This window comes from Sus scrofa, chromosome 6 (genome assembly GCF_054392235.1).
Source record: "Sus scrofa isolate SSC_HxYL_T2T_F1_AM1 chromosome 6, Sscrofa_HxYL_maternal_Yorkshire_Landrace_v2.0, whole genome shotgun sequence".
NCBI classification, from domain to species: domain Eukaryota; kingdom Metazoa; phylum Chordata; class Mammalia; order Artiodactyla; family Suidae; genus Sus; species Sus scrofa.
Window position 1 is genome coordinate 171,818,934 of NC_139388.1, and position 19,796 is coordinate 171,838,729.

At 46.5% G+C, this 19,796-nt stretch overlaps 1 protein-coding gene across 20 annotated transcripts in view; it reads right to left on the reverse strand.

Moving 5' to 3' along the window:
* The window catches only part of ST3GAL3 (ST3 beta-galactoside alpha-2,3-sialyltransferase 3), a 231,182-nt gene that overhangs the window by 72,780 nt on the left and 138,606 nt on the right, over positions 1-19,796 (reverse strand).

Genomic DNA, 19,796 nt, shown 5'->3' on the forward strand with positions numbered 1-19,796 from the left:
ATCCTCTGCAGTAAGCCTGGTACCAAGGAAATCTCCGCCCAGGCGCCCAGAACGGGAGAGTGGAGCCTGGAGAACCGAGGAGAGCCGTCGGCACTGCCCTTTCGACCTTCCTGGCTGCTCCTACACGTGCGGCCTCATCTACCTCTATTCGCTCCATCCCCCCTACGGTCCAGCCGGTGGGAACCACTCCCAGGCCCTGGATGTAGATCAGATACGTGTTGGGGCCGTGACTGCAGTCATGAGACGTCTGGATAAAGATGGGCTTGTGCTCGCCCACTCTCTCTGCCTGGAACCCTCTTCCTCGTCCTTCTCCACCTGCCTATGCCTTCTGGTCCCTCACAGCTCAGCTCAGGTGTCACCGTCTCTGGGAGAAAGTTCCTGACCCCCAGATGGGGCCACGTGCCTCGTCTGCGGTCATGGCCCACCCCCCCTGCCACCACAGGACATGCGCGCCCCCATTGGCACGCGCCATACTGAGCTGCCACCGTTAGGGGCATGTCTCCCTTATTGGATGGTAAATTCCCCAGGGCAGGGTCCGATTTAACCCTGCACCCCCACTTCCTTGCACGGGGATGGGCACAGAGAAGATGCCTACGATTTTCTGAAGGATCAAAATGGCCCTGACGACCTCACTGCACTTGGACTGGAAACAAGACACTCTGAAGAGCCCGCTAGTCAGAGAGCGCTATTTTTCAGAAGACTGTGTGTTCTAGTCCTGGCTCTGATGCTGTGTGACTGCGGTCAAGTCACCTCACATCTCTGGGCCTCAGTGTCTTTATGTGTTCAATGTGGAGCTGGAGCCACTGCCTTGCCACCAAAACCTCTGCCCAGGGCAGTGGAGAGAAAACCACGGCGGAGGAAAGGACACATTCAGTGCTGGCTGGGGCTGGAGGCCCTGCCTGCTGGGGCACCTGAGGGAGCCCTGGCTGCTGGCCAGGTCCCAGGCCCACCCTCCCCCTCCTCCAGCCTTGGGCCCCCTTGCCAACCCTCTGATGCCCAGCTGCTCTGCTGTGCTGGGGCCCTGGGGCGAGTCTTCCCTCAGGGCTGCCTTCTGCAGGGGCTGGGGGAAGGCTGGCGCCTCTACTGGGCAGCCAGATACCACGATGCCTCTGCCTATGATGTGTCACGTGTGAGTCCCTCGTGGGCCTTGTGGGCCTAGCCCGGGGCCTTGCAGAGTCATCGCTCACTGACTTCACACAAACTCGTCTGTATCCTCATGCGATTTCTTCGAGATGTTGACATGTTTGAAGCCTTCCCCACCAGTGCCATCTCAAGGCTGAAATGCAAATGCGAATGCAGGTGACAAGCAGGACCGGGCCTTTACTTGGTAGGCAAAAGAAAGTCAAGCGCTTAACAAGCGAATTTACATAACAGCATTTTCTCATGTAAACAGCCTTATTTCCGAAATGAAACATTAACTTCGGTGAAATGACTAGAGCCGCCTTCTGGACGATGCACAGTGAATAGACATGATCAGCTTTTTTCAGCGACTCCTCTCGACAGCCCCGTAAGGAGGTGCTGTTCGTTATTAATTTACGTACAAGCTCAGAAAGACGAAGGGACCTTCAAGATCCTACAGCTGGGAAGTGGGGGACACTCTATTTGAACCTATGTCTTCTGAAGGCCAGTGCAGGAGCTCTTACCATGGCACCCCCGCTGGCATGGGCCACAGTGAGTGTCAGCACAAGGGCAGCAGAGTCCAGGGGCAGCGTGAGGGATCCGTGCAGCTGGAGATGGGGCAGAGCAAAGCTCTGGAAGGGTGTTGCCAAGCGGTGGGGGGTCGTGGGTCCCTCATAGCTTTGCCTCCGTCCCCCCATCGTGAGCTCGCCTGCCCCGTGCTACGGTCTGGCTGAATTCCAGAGAGAGTCACAAAGAAAGGGAACGGTGGATGGCAGCCGTCCCTTCAGTGCAGCGCCGTGCAGAAGGGCTGTGCCACAGACAAACCTTCGGCCACCTGTTTCCCCTCTAGTGTTAACTAGACACAGGGTTGACTCTGGCCAGGCGCTTCAAGAATCAGGGCCGCGGATCTGCAGCAACATGGATGGACTCTGGAGGGCGTTTATGCTAAGCGAAATCAGTCAGGCAGAGAAAGACAAGTCCTGTATGATGTTCCTTACCCGTGGAATCTAAAAATTACAACCAACTACAACAAAAAAGAAGCAGACTCACAGATAGAGAAAACAAGCTAGTGGTTACCAGGGGAGGGGGAGGCATAAACTATTGGCTGTAAGACAGGCTCAAGGATGTACTGGACAACCCAGGGAATGAGGCCAATATTTTGTAATAACTGTAAATGGAAAGTAACCTCTAAAAATTGTACAAAACTCTTTTTTTTTTTTTTTTATGGCTGTGTCTACAACATATGGTAGTTCCTAGGCTAGGGGTCCGATTGGAGCTACTGCTGCTAGCTTACACCACAGCCACAGTAACGCAGGATCCGAGCTGCGACATACACCACAGCTCACAGCAATGCTGGATCCCCAACCCACTGAGCGAGACCAGGGATCGAACCCGCATCCTCAAGGATACTAGTTAGTCAGATTCGTTTCTGCTGCACCACAACAGAACTCCCTCCAATTTTTTTTTTTTTTTTTTTTTTTGGTCTTTTTAGGGCCACACTTGTCGCACATGGAGGTTCCCAGGCAAGGGGCTGAATCGGAACTATACCTGCCGGCCTACACCACAGCCACAGCAACGTGGGATCGATCCTTAACCCACTGAGCGAGGCCAGGGATCGAACCTTTGTCCTCATGGATACTAGTCTGGTTTGTTAACATCAGAGCCACGACAGGAACTCCCCCCAAATTTTTAAAAATTAAAAAAAAAAAAAAAAAAAAAAAGGATTCGGCTACGGGATAGTTCAGGGCCTGTGAACTTCAGTAAATCCATGATGGAGACGAGAGGACGGGCAGGAAAGGCGCTTCCTTCCCTGGCAGTACAGGCTCGTCAGACACCAAGGATGAGCAGCTCTAAATCAACCCCCTTTTAGAAAGCAAGAGTAACTTCTAAGACACACAGCTCTGGGCAGAGTGAGCCCCGTCGCGTTATTACCGAATTAAAATGCCTTAGAGATGGCCTCCGGACCATCCCAGTGAGAGATGAATGGGGGGAGTGTTGCGGATTCTGAGTCACACAGCAGGCTGGGACCTCTGGGGCAGTGAGCCGTCAAAACCACCAAGATTAACAGTCTCCAACTCCCTGGGGCCAGAAGAGTGAGTTTCTCCAAGTCGCTCACGCTCCAAATGCCAGGAGGCCCCCACAGACGTCCCATCGGATCAGGCAGCCTTTGTTCTTCTCCCCCTCTGCAGCTGGCCTTTCATTTGGGGGAGATTTAGCATTTCAACCAGTAAGAGCACCCATTGTCCTGCAAACGTGACTACCCAGTGCCTGGGGTGAGGAGTCTGAACCACTGCAGTCTCAAGAGGAACTCCAGATGGGGAGCCGGGAACCCATAGGACGGAACCAGCCGTCCACGCTTGTGCTTCTCTCAGAAGCACCGCTGGAAGGAAACAGGCCACAAGCGACGGCTTGTAAATGGGAGGCGCAGAGGACCTGGACTCAGAAACGTTCGAGAAGCACACTGCAAGCTGTGTGACCTCGGACGAGAGAAGGACAAGCTGTTTCTCAGCTCCTCCATCTGCCAGTGAGAACCCCTCGATTCCCAGGGACACAGGAGGACCCGGCGAGAAAGCACATCTGGAAGGGCTGTCGGTCCTCCAGGGTGCCACACAGATACTACAGGAACGAGGCAAGGTGGCAGAGGCTGGCAGCCAGATGGCGGAGGCTTTGGACACCTGGCTCGCGTTGGGATCCCGTTGGGGGAGCGTTCCTGAATGGTTTCCAGGGGGAGAGTGCCCTGATGGCCACGTGCATTTCAAGGACCAGTGTTTGGGAGGTGAGCAGTAGCCCTGCAGAAGGCTGAAAGGAGCAGTCGGTGCCACTGACAACGAATCAGGAGAGAAAGCGCCATTCCAGGGGCCAAAAGAAGAACGTGTCTCAAGAAGGACGCAGGGACCGAGCGCATCAAGCCCTGCGCTGGGCCTGGAAGGTGTGGCCACAGGCTTGACCGCTGGATGTGCAAACACGGAGGTGACTCTGGACTTTCAGTGGAGCTGTTTCCCCTGGAGTGTGGGAGCGAAATGCTGGTTTCATCGGGTTTAAGCGGAAAACAGAAGAACTGGAGCCAGGCACTACAGACGCCTATATTTAGAAGTTTTGCTGTAAAGGGAGACAGAGAGATGGGGCTACAGCTAAAGGGGAGAAGAAGGGAAAGTTTTTTTTTTGAGGTCAGGGACATTTTCAGCACGCTGATAAGCTGGTTGGAGTAAGAGGAAAACCCACGCATGATGCAGTAGACATGGGTCAGTCGGAGAAATATTCTTGAGAAGGTGAGACGGGAAAGCAGCTACCACGGAAATGGAAGGATTGGTCTCGGCTCCGTTCGCCCTGCCCTGGCCAGCGGCCACCTCTTCATCGTGCACCATCCAGCTGAAGCCCCACCTCCTTGCGAAGCTGTCCGTGACCGCTTCACCTGCCAAGTAGAACCAACCTATCCTGCCTGGGGACCCCCCTTGACCTGGAGCTGACATTCACCTGACCTTGCTCGCTTGTCCCCACCCTCCCTCCCCCTCCCACCGCCTTCCTTTTCTGCCTCCAGATTCACTCAATAGCTAGTCACTCAACAGGTGCTCGGAGGCATCAGAGACACTCCTTGGATTTGTACCCCGGCTGTATCGCTTCTTAGCTGGGCATGTGTTACGTCATTGCTCTGTGTCTGAATTACACGAGTACTTATTCGTAAAATCGTTGTGAGGATTTACGCTGAGAAGAAAGTTCTTCATGCCAGGCCTTGCACACCCCGCTCTCCCTCGGTACAGGCGAACTGAAACCACCTTGTGGTTATGTGCCAGGTGCTGGGCTGGGATCAGGGACGCAGCCAGGACTAGGACACAGTTATGCCCAGGGTTTGCTGCACTGAGGAATGACTGTTTAAACGTCTTTCTCTCCCAGGCTCTGAAACCTGCGTATGCGCTTAGCACAAAGTAGCACACACAGCATGCAGAACACAAGCTCCCTACACAATGTCTGTTGGGCTGAACTCAACGGGTTACCCTGACTTGGAAGGTTAAGTGACAGCAAGTATGGAGGAGGTGGCAATGGCTGGGGGAAAGTGAAGGGACTCTTGAGTGCTAGGGCTCTAGAGACTAGTGATGGGCATCTCACGACCAATGGCTAATTTCTAGAACCTCTCAGAAAGGACTGAGCTCAGATCAGCCGCCGACTCTGCCCCCCCCCCCCCATTCAGTTCAAGGACCTGGTTGGAGAATGGCATGAGACCACGCGTGTAACACCTAGCACACTGCCTGACAAACCACGATTAACAAATACTGGCTTCTTTTCGAGCAAATACAGCACCTCAGTCAAGGCAGCCAGCACGACTGTGCCGGGAGGACCCGCGTGATGAGCACACAGGGGAGACTCCTCAGCACAGAGCCCACCACATCTCAGCTTCTTCAAGTCCGTCCTCGCTAACCTTCCTGGTAAAGAGGCACCTCTCCCGTTACGAGGGGGACGCTTTGGGAACAAGGACGTGACTGGGGACATGGCCGAAGCCGTTTAGATTCGTTTCGGTGAGATCCTGTTCTGTTCGTAAACACTTTCATGTATTTCTGAAATAGGCTTTTTATGTAAGAAAGGTTATTGAACACTGTCACAGACACTTTCGAGCTCCAAGACGGAAATGTTTCTTTTTAAGGACACCTTCTATCTCCTCCGACTGCCTCTCCCCTCTAGCCCCAAGACTGCAGGTCTGCTGGCTCTTCCTGCGATATCAGCAGTCTCTTGGTTCACCCACATTGGTGGGGCTACCCATCCGTCCTGCCCTGGGTACCGCTGACCCTCTGCTCTTCTGAACTTCTTAACAGACTTGGGCCTCTCTACAGGTTTTGCCCCACTTACAGTGATGCCTGATAAACCCGGCAGCACTGTCTCATGTCTCTTGCATCCCGTTAAGAGAAGAAGGACTGCTTGATATGCGCCGTCTGGGCCAGGGGGCATTTTCCAGCGCTTTAGCTCTTGCTACTGGGCACTGCGGAGCCTTCTCCACAAATCAGGTCGCTCCGCTCTCTGATCACTGATTCTGGAGCTGATGTTACTGCCGTTTATCTCTGGCTCCAGAGCCTTCTAATTATTATTATTATTTTTTTTTTGGCCACACCCAGGGCATGCAGAAGTCCCAGGCCAGGGATTGACTCAAGCCACATCACTGACAATGCCGGGTGCTTAGCCTGCTCAGCTACCAGGAAACTCCATCCAGGGCCTTGTAATTTACTTCATTTTGGTTGGGAGGATGCTCTCTAGTGAGTACTTGCAAAGGCTTTAGCCTGAGCTGTACAGGCAATTCTCACAAAGACTTTCCACTTGGAATCTCTTCCAACTGCTCCAATTCAATTTTGTTTCTACATTTCATTAAAAAGTAACAAACCTGACCAGTATCCATGAGAACACAGGTTTGATCCCTGGCCTTGCTCAGGTGGATCCGGCATTACCGTGAGCTGCTATGTGGCTCACAGAGGCGGCTCGGATCTGGCATTGCTGTGGCTATGATGTAGGCCAGCAGCTATAGCTCCAATTCGACCCCTGGTCCAGGAACTTCCATATGTTGTGGGTGTCGCCCCGCCCCCCAAAAAAGACCGGAAAAAAAAAACCCAAAACCAAAAAAAACCCACATCTTCTTTCTGGGTGGTAGTGAAATGAACAGAGAAACTAATATTTATGGAACATAAATTATGTGCCAGACAGACTTAATTATCTAATTTAGCTTTATAATAATCCTTGAAGGCAGTACAGCCTTTAGTCCCAAGCATGAGGGGCTAAAAAAGTCCAAGAGAAGATATGGTTGGAAGATGTGCTATTCCACGTTTAAACCACAAAATTTCAAATGATAAAATTTTGATAGAGATTGCAATGAATCTGTAGGTTGTTTCGGATACTACCGACATTTTTACAATAGTAATTCTTCTAATCAAACGTACAAAATATCATTCCATTTATTTGTGTCTTCTTCAATTTCTTTCATCCGTGTCTTATGGTCTCCAGTGTACAAGTCTTTCATCTTGGTTAAACGGACTCCAAAGTATTTTATTCTTTTTGATAAGTGGGATTGGGATTGTTTTCTTTCTTTCTTTTTTTTTTTTTTTTGTCTTTTTGCCGTTTCTTGGGCCGCTCCTGCGGCACATGGAGGTTCCCAGGCTAGGGGTTGAATCGGAGCTGTAGCTGCTGGCCTGCACCAGAGCCACAGCAACGCGGGATCCGAGCCGCGTCTGCAACCTACACCACAGCTCACGGCAACGCCGGATCCTTAACCCACTGAGCAAGGGCAGGGACTGAACCCGCAACCTCATGGTTCCTAGTCGGATTCGTTAACCACTGTGCCACGACGGGAACTCCGGATTGTTTTCTTAATTTCTCTTTCTCATAGTTCATTATTAGTGTATAGAAACATAACTGATTTTTGTATATTGATTTTTTTTTATCCTGCAACTTTACTGAATTTAATAGTTCTCACAGCTTTTTGGTGGAGTCCTTAGGACTTTCTATACACAATATCATGTTATCTGAAGATAACAGATGGTCTTACTTTCTCCTTTCCAGTTTGGATACCTTTTATTTCCTTTTCTTCTCTAACTGCTTTGGTTAGGACTTCTGGTACCACGGTGAATAAAAGTGGCGAGGATAGGCAGCCTTGTCCTGTTGCTGATCTTGGGGAAACACCTGCAGCTTTTCATCATTGAGTATGATGTTATCTGCGGGCTTATCATACATGGCCTTTATCATGTTGAGGTACATTCCCTTTATACCCACTTTGTCGAGAGTTTTTTCATGAGTGGATGTTGAGTTTTGTCATAGGCTTCCTCTGCACTGATTGAAATGATCGTATAATTTTCTCCTCCATGTTTTAATGTGGTGTCACACTGTGTCACATTGACGGACCGATGGGAGCTGAGCCCATCCTTGCATTCCTGGAATCAATCCCACTTGATCACAGTGTATTATCCTTCTACTGCATTGCTGAATTTCAGTTTGCTCAGTTTTTCTTGAGGATTTCTGCATCTATATTCACCAGAGATCATTTTCTTTCCTTGCAGCGTCTTGTAATTTTCTTTTCTTGTAGTGTCTTTGTCTTTTAGGAACAGGGTCATGCTGGCCTCATCAAGTGAGTTTAGAAGTGTTCCTTCCTCTTCCATTTTTTGGAAAAGTTTGAAAAGGATTGGTATTAATTCTTCTTTAAACGTTTGGAGGAATTTAGCACTGAAGCAATCTGGTCCCGGACTTTTGCTTGTAGAGGTTTCTGCCTACGAATTCCATCTCCGTACTAGTAAGGAGTCTGTTTGGATTTTCTATTTCTCCATGACTCAGTATGGGCAGTTTCAAATGGTAAACTTAACATGACCATAAAACTAATTACAATTCACATTTCCCCTGCATGAGCTGGGTAAGACTTGCATTTGCGGTCACTGTCAACAAAGCACAGTCATAAGCTTTGTGAGTCACTGGAAGACATAAATTGTGGTCAGCATGACAGATAAGGATAATATGGTGTCATGAGTAATGATGTAAGCAGCACGTATGAAGAGAACCGAAGAGACAAGAAGACCTATACTGTTCCTATAAAACAGGTTCCAGAAAGCCATGGCACTGTAAATAATAATAGCATTGCTACTTTTTTCTTGTGGTGGGAGATGAGAATTTGGCCAGGGATGATGCACCTGACAAAAAAAAAAAAAAAATGATGAGATGGTTCCCAAACCTGAATAGAAAGAGAGGGAGTCTGAGAACCTTCACGAACACTGATTGGATAACAAACACACATATAAGCATCGCTTCCTTCCTTGTTCTAAATCCTCATCAATAAATCATTACACCTCACATGGACCCTTCAACTTATTTATATAGCAAAGGCCTTACAAAAAACATTTAGCCAGGGCTCTGCACACCCTTGGGGTAGCCCTACTCTAGGGTAAGGATGAGTCTCACGTTCGACAAGAGAAACGGACTCCAAAACTCATCTTTTTTTTTTTTTTTTTTTTTTTTACCAAAGCCCTTGCTTTCCTTGGTAGAAAGAACAGTGGGCTGAAAGGTAGAAAGACTTGAGTTTAAGTAACTAGCTCTTCCACTTACTAGTTGTGTAAGGCGCGAGGTAATCGGTTCCCTTTAACTCTTAAAAAGGCTATAATAAATACAGGACTGACGGGAAGATCAAATGATTTCCTCCACCAAGGTAGGTCAGGACATTCTTTGAAAGGTTATACATGTGGCAGTAACTCTTCCTACTGTTTTAATGTTTGGCTTCTGCTTTTATTACTTCTAGATCACCTGAATTATTGTCATCATTTTACTAGTTTAATGAGGAAAAACACGTTCCTTCCATTTTTCTTACTTGGATCAGGATCTCCAACTCATGGCTGTCTCCAAACTTCTGCCCTACAGGCAGAGAGATCAGGAGACTCCTGGGAGCAGAGAAGGAGGGCCGCTGAAATGAGGCCGACATCTCAGACCCAGGGACTTGTCGTCACCTGGCATGCCAGCGCATATCTGAGCTCAGTGGAAGGGCTAAATCTCCTAAGATCCGAAGCATAGTATTTACTGATCTCAACGGTCGCCATAGCTTTTCCTTCGCCAGAATGTCATGTCATACAGCTGAAACCATATAGGATGTAGACTTTTCAGACTGGCTTCTTTCACTTATCAATATGCATTTATGGCTCCTCCATGTCTTTTTGTGGCTCGACAGTGCGTTTCTTTTTTTTTTTTTTTTGTCTTTTTGCCATTTCTTGGGCCGCTCCCGCGGCATATGGGAGTTCCCAGGCTAGGGGTCTAATCGGAGCTGAAGCTGCTGGCCTACACCAGGGCCACAGCAACTCAAGATCCGAGCCCTGTCTGCGACCTACACCACAGCTTATGGCAACGCCGGATCGTTAACCCACTGAGCAAGGCCAGGGATCGAACCCGCAACCTCATGGTTCCTAGCCGGATTCGTTAACGACGGGAACTCCACGACAGTGCGTTTCTTTTAGCACCAAATGCTATTTTATTGTCTGGATATACTACAGTTTGTTTATCCATTCATCTAACGAAGGACATCTTGGTTGCTTCCAGTTGTTAGTGATTGTGCGTTTTTTAAAGGTAATAAAACAAAAAGGACTTTGTTACTGTATAAAGGAGAGCAATATACAGCATTTGTGCCATACTGCAATTTTTGTGTGCAGTTTTCATATAGACATAAATTTTTAACTCTGTTGGGGAAATACCTACAAAAGGAATTGCTAAATCATGGTGGACTATGTTTAGCTTTGTAATACGTTTTCAAAGTGGCTGAACCATCTTGTGTTCCTGCCAGCAATAAATAAGACTTTCAGTTGCTCCACATCCTTGCCAGCATTTGATGTCAGTGTTTTGGATTTTAGCTCCTCCGGCAGGTGAGCAGTGATATTTTGTTGTTGTTTTAATGTGTACTTCCCTAATGTCAAATGATAAGAGCATCTTTTCATGTGCTTGTTTGCCATCTGTATATCGTGTCGGGTGAGGTGTCTGTTAAGGTCTTTGGCCCTTTTTTAAGTTGATTTGGTTCTTTTCTTTTTGCCACACTCTTAGCGTGCAGAAGTTCCTGGGTCAAGGATTGATCCTGAGCCAAAGCACTGACAACGCCAGATCCTTCGCCCATTGGACCACCAGGGAACTCCTGGTTGACTGTGTTCTTATTGTTGAGTTTTAAGAGTCTTTTGTATATTTTGAATAAAAGTCTTTTATCAAATGTGTTTTGCAAGTAATTTTTCCGGTTTGTGGCTTGTTATTTCATTCTTTTATCAGTGTCTTTTACAAAACAAAAATTAATTTTAGTAAGTCATTACTGATTTTTTTTTTCTTTCATGAATTTGTACTTTTGCTTTTGTATCTAAAACCTCATTGGCAAATCCTAGATCACATAGATTTTCTCCTGTGTTACCTTCTAGAAGTTTTGCGTTTTACCTCAGGTCTCTTAGATTCCACTTTGAGTTAATTTTTGAGAACAGTATGATGTGAAAGATTCAGTTTCTGCATATGGACGTCCGATTGTTCTAGCATCATTTGTTGAAAAGATTATTCTTTTTTTCTACTGAATTGGCTTTGCTCCTTTGTCAAACATCAAGTGACTGTATTTGTGTGTTTCTATTTTTAGACTTTCTATTCTGTTCCTTTGGTCTATTTGACTGTTCCTTTGACAATACGGTGCCATCCTGACTCCTGTAACTTCACTGTCAGTCTAAAGGTATGTGGCATCAGTCTTTCAGCTTTGTTCTTCTTCAGCAGTATCACATGGCTTATTCTCAGCTGTTTGCCTTTCCGTATAAACTGTAAAATAAGTTTGTTGATGTCCAGAAAATAACCTGCTGGGATTTAACTGAGATTGCTTTGGATCTAAAGATCAAGCTAAGAGAAAGTGACATTTAAACAATATTGAATCTTTCTATCCATGAACATGGAATAGCTCTCCATTTATCTAGATTTCTCTGATAAGAGTTTTATGGTTATTCCTATATTTAGATTTTTTTGTCTTTTGTCTTTTGTCTTTTTGTCTGTTGTTGTTGTTGTTGCTGTTGTTGCTATTTCTTGGGCCGCTCCCGCGGCATATGGAGGTTCCCAGGCTAGGGGTGCAATCGGAGCTGTAGCCACCGGCCTACGCCAGAGCCACAGCAACGCGGGATCCGAGCCACGTCTGCGACCTACACCGAAGCTCACGGCAACGCCGGATCGTTAACCCACTGAGCAAGGGCAGGGATCGAACCCGCAACCTCATGGTTCCTAGTCGGATTCGTTAACCACTGCGCCACGACGGGAACTCCCCTATATTTAGATTTATACCTCAGTATTTCTTTTTGTTTGTTATAATATAAATTATATGGTGTTTTTAATTTCAAATTCCGATTGTTCATTGATGGTATATAGGAAAGGAACTGCCTTTTGTACATTAACCTTGTATCTTGCAACTCTGCTATAACTGCTAGTTAGTTCCAGGAGTTTTTTGCCAATTCTCTGAGATTTTCTACATAGTCAACCATGTCATCTGTGAACAAAGACAGTTTTCTTTCTTTCTTCCTTTATCTGTGCCTTTAATTTCCTCTACTTTTCTTACTGGATTAGCTAGACCTTTCAGTATAAGGCTGAACTAGAGTAACAAAAAGGGACATTCTTTTCTTTTTCCAAATTTAGGGGGAAGACGTCTAGTTTCTCATCATTAAGCATGAGGTTAGGTAGAGACTTTTGTAGATGTTCTTTATTAAGTTGAGGACATTTCTTTCTCTTCTTAGTACGCTGAGAGTTTTTCCTAAAATCATGGATTGTATCAAATGCTTTTCTGCATCTTAGAGATAGGATCCTATGATTTTTCTTCTTCAGCCTGTTGATGTGATACAATACAGTAATTGGTTTTCTTATGTTGAACCAACCTTCCACACCTGAAATAAATTCCACTTCGTTTAGGTGTGTAGTTGTTTTTATACATTGATGGATTCAATATGCTAATATTTTGTTGAGAATCTTTGCATTATGTTCATGAGAGATACTGGTCTGGAGTTTTCTTATAATGTCTAATCTGGTTGTGGTTTTAGAGTAATGCTAGCTTCACAGAACAAGTTAGGAAGTGTTCCCCCCGCTTCTAGTTTCTAAAAGAGATTATATAGAATTGGTATCATCTTTTCCTTAAATGGTTGATAGAAGTCGGCAGTGAAACCATCTAAGTGTTCGGAAGGTTATTAATTATTGATTAAGACGATCTATTTCTTCTTGTGTGAGTTTCGGTGGTTTGTGTTTCTTCCAAGGAATTGGTCTTCTGCCTCTAAGGTATCCAATTTGTGGGCACAGAGTTGCTCATAATATTCCTTTATTACCTTTTTAATATCCATTTCTGATATTAGTAATTTGCGACTTCTCTTTTTTCTTGGTTAGTCTGGCTAGAAGTTTATCAATTTTACTAATACTGTCCATGGATCAGCTTTTGGTTTTATTGATTTTTTTCCTACTGGTTTCTGCTCTTTGCTCCTGTGATAGCCTCCCAAGTATTATTTCCCCTTCTGCTTCTGCTCCTCGCCAACCCAGCTACCTTCCCACAGCCCAAATCATCTTCTGTAAGTCAAAACTCTTTTTCAACTGCTTAAAATACTTCAATGGCATCTTTCACCTTCAAGATGAAGTCCAAACTTCCTACTGTTATCTCTAAAGCCCTGCGTGATTTGGTCTGCCCATTCCTACAGATTTATTGAGTCTCATCCTCAGACCTCTTGGAGTTTTGACAGCATAGAAAAAGACAGATATTAAGTCTTTTATTCCAATTATAGATAATGAAGAGCTGGGTTTTTTGTTTATTTGTTTGTTTTTGTCTTTCCTAGGGCTGCACCGCAGCATATGGAGGTTCCCAGGCTAGGGGTCCAATCAGAGCTATACCCGCTGGCCTACGCCAGAGCCACAGCAACATGGGATCCGAGCCACGTCTGCAACCTACACCACAGCTCACAGCAATGCTAGATCCCCAACCCGTTAAGCAAGGCCAGGGATTGAACCCACAACTTCATGGTTCCTAGAAGGATTTGTTAACCACTGAGCCACCACAGGAACTCATGAAGAGCTATTTAAATAGGCCAATAGAATGTGTACAGGGAACTCTTAAATTGATTCATATTTTAGAAGATTAAGAAGAAAAAAAAATAGAAAAAAGCCTGGTAACCAACATTAGTATAAAATGGATTTTTGAAAATAGTATTTAGAACAAATCAGTTGCTTTCCTGTATACTAACAATGAAACATTAGAAAAGGAATATAAAAATACGGTACCTTTTAAAATTGTGCCCCCCAAAATTAAACACCTAGGAATAAACCTGACCAAGGAGGTAAAAGACTTATATGCTGAGAACTATAAAACATTAATCAAGGAAATTTAAGAGGATTCAAAGAAATGGAAAGCTAGTCTATGCTCCTGGATTGGGAAAATTAATGCCATTAAAACGGCCATACTACCCAAAGCGATCTCAGATTCAATGCAATCCCTGTCAAATTACCCATGACGTTTTTCACAGAACTAGAACAAACAATCCAAAAATTTGTATGGAACCATAAAAGACCCAGAATTGCCAAAGCAACCCTGAGGAACAAAAGACAAGCAGGAGACATTACTGCCCCAGATTTCAGACAAAATTACAAGGAAAAACAACAACAACAACAGCAAAACAAAGCCACAGTCATCAAGACAGCATGGTACTGGTACAAAAACAAACATACGGACCAATGGAACAGAATAGAGAACCCAGAAATAAATCCAGACACCTATGGTCAACTAATCTTTGACAAAGTAGGCAAGAATATAAAATGCAAAAATGTTTCTTTAGCAGATGGTGCTGGGGAAACTGGACAGCTTCATGTAAATCAATGAAACTAGAACACACCCTCACAACATGCACAAAAATAAAACTCAAGTGGCTTAAAGACTTAAGCCTAAGACAAGACTCCATAACATTCCTAGAAGAGAATACAGGCAAAACAGTCTCTGACATCAACTGTACAAATGTTTTCTTAGGTCAGTCTCCTAAAGCAACAGAAATCAAAACAAAAATAAACCAATGGGACCTAATCAAATTTACAAGTTCTGCACAGCAAAGGAAACCATAAAAAAAGAAAAAAAGACAACCCGGAATGGGAGAAAATAGTTTCAAACAATGCAACCGACAAGGGCTTAATCTCTAAAATATACAAACAAGTTAGACAATTCAACAGCAAAAAAAAAAAAAAAACTGCAATAATCCAATTGAAAAATGGGCAGAAGGCCTGAATAGACATTTCTCCAAAGAAGTCATGTGGGTGGCAACAGGCACATGAAAAAATGCTCAACATCACTAATTACTGGAGAAATGGAAATCAAAACTACAATGAGGTAGCACTCACACCAGTCGGAATGCCCATCATTAACAAGTCAACAAATAACAAATGCCAGAGAGGGTGTAGAAAAAAGGTACCTTCCTTTACTGTTGGTGGGAATGTAAATTGGTACAACCACTATGGAAAACAGTATGGAGGCACCTTGAAAACTAAATGTAGAACTACCCTAAGATGCAGCAATCTCACTCCTGGGCATATATCCAGAAAAAGCTTTCACTGAAAAAAATATATGTACCCCTATGTTCACTGCAGGACTGTTCACAAGAGCCAAGACATGGAAACAACCCAAATGTCCACTGACAGATGACTGGATTAAGAAGATGTGGTATAGATACACAATGGAATACTACTCAGCCATAAAAAGAACAAAATTATGCCATTTGCAGCAACATGGATAGAACGAGAGAGACTCATACTAAGTGAAGTAAGTCAGAAAGAGAAAGACACATACCATATATTACTTATATCTAGAATCTAATATACTGCACAAATGAACCATCTACAGAAAAGACACAAACTCATGGACTTGGAGAACAGACTTGTGGTTGCCAAGGCGGAGGGGAAGGGAGTGGGATGGACTGGGAGTTTGGGGTCAGCAGACGCAGACTACCGCACTTGGAGTGGCTAAACGGTGAGATCCGCTGTATAACACGGGGAACTACCTCTTACCAGTTGTGATGGGACATGGGGTCACTGTGCTGCACAGCAGAAATTGACAGAACATTGCAAATCAACTACAATAAAAAATTGTAAAGAAGAAAATAGTATTTAGAGGCCTAGAGATCATAATAAAAGCTTTTTTAATTGCAGAAAAGAAGGTGCATGCAAATATATGTTTTCATGATGAAGGTATATAAGGACAACATAGAAAACGTAAACTCAAAAGGAAGAAAGAACTTAGCCTCCAACTGTCTTAACTACCAGTACCTCCTAAAGTAATTACTATGCTACATCCAGATACAGTGATAGGCTTGAAGGCTATGCCCTGGCTCTCACCCTGGCATGTTTGAATCACCTGGTGGAACATCAAACACTGAGGCAACTGAGAGAGTTCCCGTCATGGCTCAGCAGTTCATGAACCCGACTAGGATCCATGAGGATGCAGATTCAATCCCTGGCCTTGCTCAGTGGGTTAAGGATCCATCGTGCCGTGAGCTGTGGTGTAGGTCACAGACGCGGCTCGGATCCTGAGTTGCTGTGGCTGTGGTGTAGGCTGGCAGCTGCAGCTCCCATTCGACCCCTAGCCTGGGAACCTCTATGTGCCGTGGGTGTGGCCTTAAACAGCAAACAAACAAACAAACAAACAAAAAAACCCAAAAAACATTAAGGTAACTGAGCCTGATTTCTGATCAACTAAATCAAAATCTCTGAGAGTTCCCGTGGTGGTGCAGCAGTAACAAATCCAACTAGTATCCATGAAGACGCGGGTTCAATCGCTGGCCTTGCTCAGTGGGTTAAGGATCTGGCATTGCTGTGAGCTATAGTGTAGGTCGCAGATGCAGCTCAGATCCTGCATGGCTGAGGCTGTAGCACAGGCCGGCAGCTGCAGCTCCAATTCCACCCCGAGCCTGGGAACTTCCACATGCTGCAGGCGCAGCCCTCGAAAGACAATATAATAATAATGACAATAATAATAAAGTCAGAATCTCTGGGTGGAGAGATCCTGCGTTGAGAAGCACTGCCTACAGACATGTTCTATGTATAGGCAGGGCCTCAGCTCAAAGGCGAGTTGTTTGGGGGATCAGTCAGCTGGGAAAGTGAAGAGTTCCGCAGACAGGAAAAGGAATCTTGGAGAGCAGTGGTTCTCGACGTGGCTGCATGTTAGACTCATTCGGGAAGCTTTAAGAATCCCAGTGGCCAGGCTACACCTCAACCCAATGACTTCAGAATCTCTAGGGGGTGGAAGGCAGGCATCAGTCATTGTTTAAGCTCCCGGGTGACTCCGGTTTGGGTCTTGATCACACGGGTATCAAGATGTCTAGGAAAAAGCCTTTGAACAATGAGCTGTGAAACAGGCTGGACGTTAGAAAGCAGAAAACCTAGTCAAATCCCACAGTGCTCTGCTCTCTTGTTATGAACTAAGCATGGCTCTGGCTTTAGCTGTCTACAGAAGCGCAGAACTCCGAATTTTGTAAACCACTACTTCTTTGGGTTTCTTTTACTCTCAGGGTTTATTTCTCTGTTGTTCTCTTTTAATCTTTAGTGAAATATTTTTAGCTTTGCTTAGAGGAACCAAGAGAAAAGTTTTGTTGTTGTTTCTCTCCCTCCCTTTCTCTCTCTCTCTTTTTTTTTTTTTTTTTTTTTTGGCTGGCATGTGGAAGTTCCCAGGCCAGGGATCAAACCCATACCAAAGTGGGGACCTGAGCTGCTGCAGTGACATCCCTGGATCCTTAAGCTGCTGGGCCACCAGGGAACTCCTTGTCTCTCTCTCTGTTTTTTTAAAGCATTAAAGAGAACCTGTGCTTTCTGGAGCCAACCTGGTGATGACAGCAGCTCCTGAAGGGACAGGGCTTCCAGAAGATGGGGACACTCAGGATCAAAGGCAGGGGGTCCCCATCATTCATCATCCATTCCTAGTCTCCCCACAGCTTCCAACTGTGATACTTGGGGGTCTAGGGTTTGTTCTTTCCCACATCCTCTTCCTCTGTCCTCCATTGACTGAACAAACACGTACTGAATATTTGCTATGCACCACGAACTCTACGCTAGGCGGTGGGAACACATGGGTGAGCAGGACTTTCACAGTTCCTGCCCTTGCAAAGTTCAGAATACACTTGTCAAACTTAGGATCAAACTGATGGTGTGAATGTGGAGAAAAAATAGAAGCCTATGTTGAACAGCAGGACGGGTGGCATCCTTGGAGCTGGGCAGAGAAGGGCGCAAACGTTGGCTTCACCACATACACCCTGTGAACATAGGTAAATTACTCCTGTGGATACTTTCTTATTGGTTAAAATGCATTTAAATACCCCTTACTTCATAACGTGCGCTGCTGACTCATCCTTTCAACCAACGAATATGTATTAAGCCATCCTTAAGTGCAAGGCAGTGATTCAGGTGCCAGGAAATAGTGGTGAATGAATGAGACACCCCTCCCCCACCCTCCCTCAAGGAACGAGGGAGCAGACATCCTCCCGAGATAGACACTCTGTAGTAAGACGACACAGTAAGGGGACCAGGGAATGCCAGTGGGGGACGGGGTTGCAATTGCAAACGGCACGGGCAGAGAAGACCTCACGAAGAAGGGGACGTTCCGGCTTAGGCCTGGAGAGGTGAGGGAGGGTGCAGTTTCTGCAGGTGTCCGGGGATGGGCATCCCAAACAAAGGAACGAGCAAATGCCAGAGTCTGAGGCAGGGACGGACCCAGAGTATTTTAGGCACAGCAAGGAGCCCGGCATGGAACAAGCAAGGAGCGTGGTAAAAAAGCAGGTGTCTAGACCGTGTGGGGCCTTGGCTGAACATGGTAAAAACTCTGGCTTTATTCTAGGGAAATGGGGAGCCACCCGAGAGTTCGGATCATAGGAGTAGCCAGATCCAGCCTGAGTTGGCTTTGGTGCAGAAGGAGACCACCCGTCAGCCAGTGTGAGGGCACGGACGGCGGCCAGGAGGGCGACGATGAGGTGGGAAGTAGGAGGTTGTCTGCACAGGGTGACAGCGGTGGGCGTCGTGACAAGCGGTTGGATCTGGAGATGGTTACGGTAAAGCCGATGGGGTTTGCTGATGATTAGCTTGGGGTCAAAGATATGATGCTACCGTGTTTGACCTGAACCAGCGGAAGGATGAGGGTGCCACGTCCCCTGGGGTGGGGAAGACTCTGGGAAGAGTGTGTGTGTGTGTGTGTGTGTGAGAATCGAGTTTGTTCCTGGCCCTGTTAAGTGTGAGATGCCCAATACACACCCAAGCAAAGGTGGCAAGGGGACGCGTGAGTCTGGGGTGTAGGGAAAGGGGACGGGGCTTGAACGCACATGTGGGAGCCATCAGCATGTAGATGACACATGAAAGGTGAGGCTGGATGGGGTCTCGCCCATGCCTTTGTTAGGAGGAACAGGGAACACGGGGAGTGCTTAGGATGGCACTGGGCATACAGTAGGTGCTCAGTAAACACTTCCCCCTTGCAGCCATGGGGAACCTGGCAGGCTGCTCTTGGTAAGCTGTGCCTCAGGGGTGCCTTTTAGGCTGCCCCACGCTTATAGGGCTTGTTTTCACAAACCTTTGGGGGTACAAGTTGTTGGCTCTGGCTCCCCTGTCTGTGTATCTTCACAGGGAATTCCTTATGAAATGACACTGAGCCTTAAAGCCTCCGTGCTCTTGCCCGCACGGCGACCATGAAACAGCCCACTGTGCGAGCAGACAGGAGCTTCCCCAGAGCACGGAGCATCTGCCCACACCCAGCTGAAACAGAGGACACCTCCCTTTAATTAAATCTGCTTCCCGAAGGCTGACATCAGCTCAGGAAAAACACACCTGGCCACCAGGGTCTGGTATTTTAAGGCTCCAGATGGCTCCTCTCTCCGCTGGACTAGTGGGCACATTCCCGGCTCCTGGTGTCACATTCCTCGTAACCAGACAGATCTCCTTGGGTTCTGCCCTGAGTGCTCGACTCCAGACACTGGCAGGGCTACACCCACTCTTTCACTGGATCGTGGCACAAATCTCACCTCTCGGTGAGGCTTGCCCTGACTACCCAGGTGAACTTGCAATCTCTTCTCCAGTGTCCCCTGTCCTGCTCTACTTTCTTTCACAGTGCTCATCACTTGCCAAGATGCTGAAAATGCTGTTTATTGCACTTTTCATTTACAGCCCACTTTGTTCCCTGGTCTATCCTGAGCGCA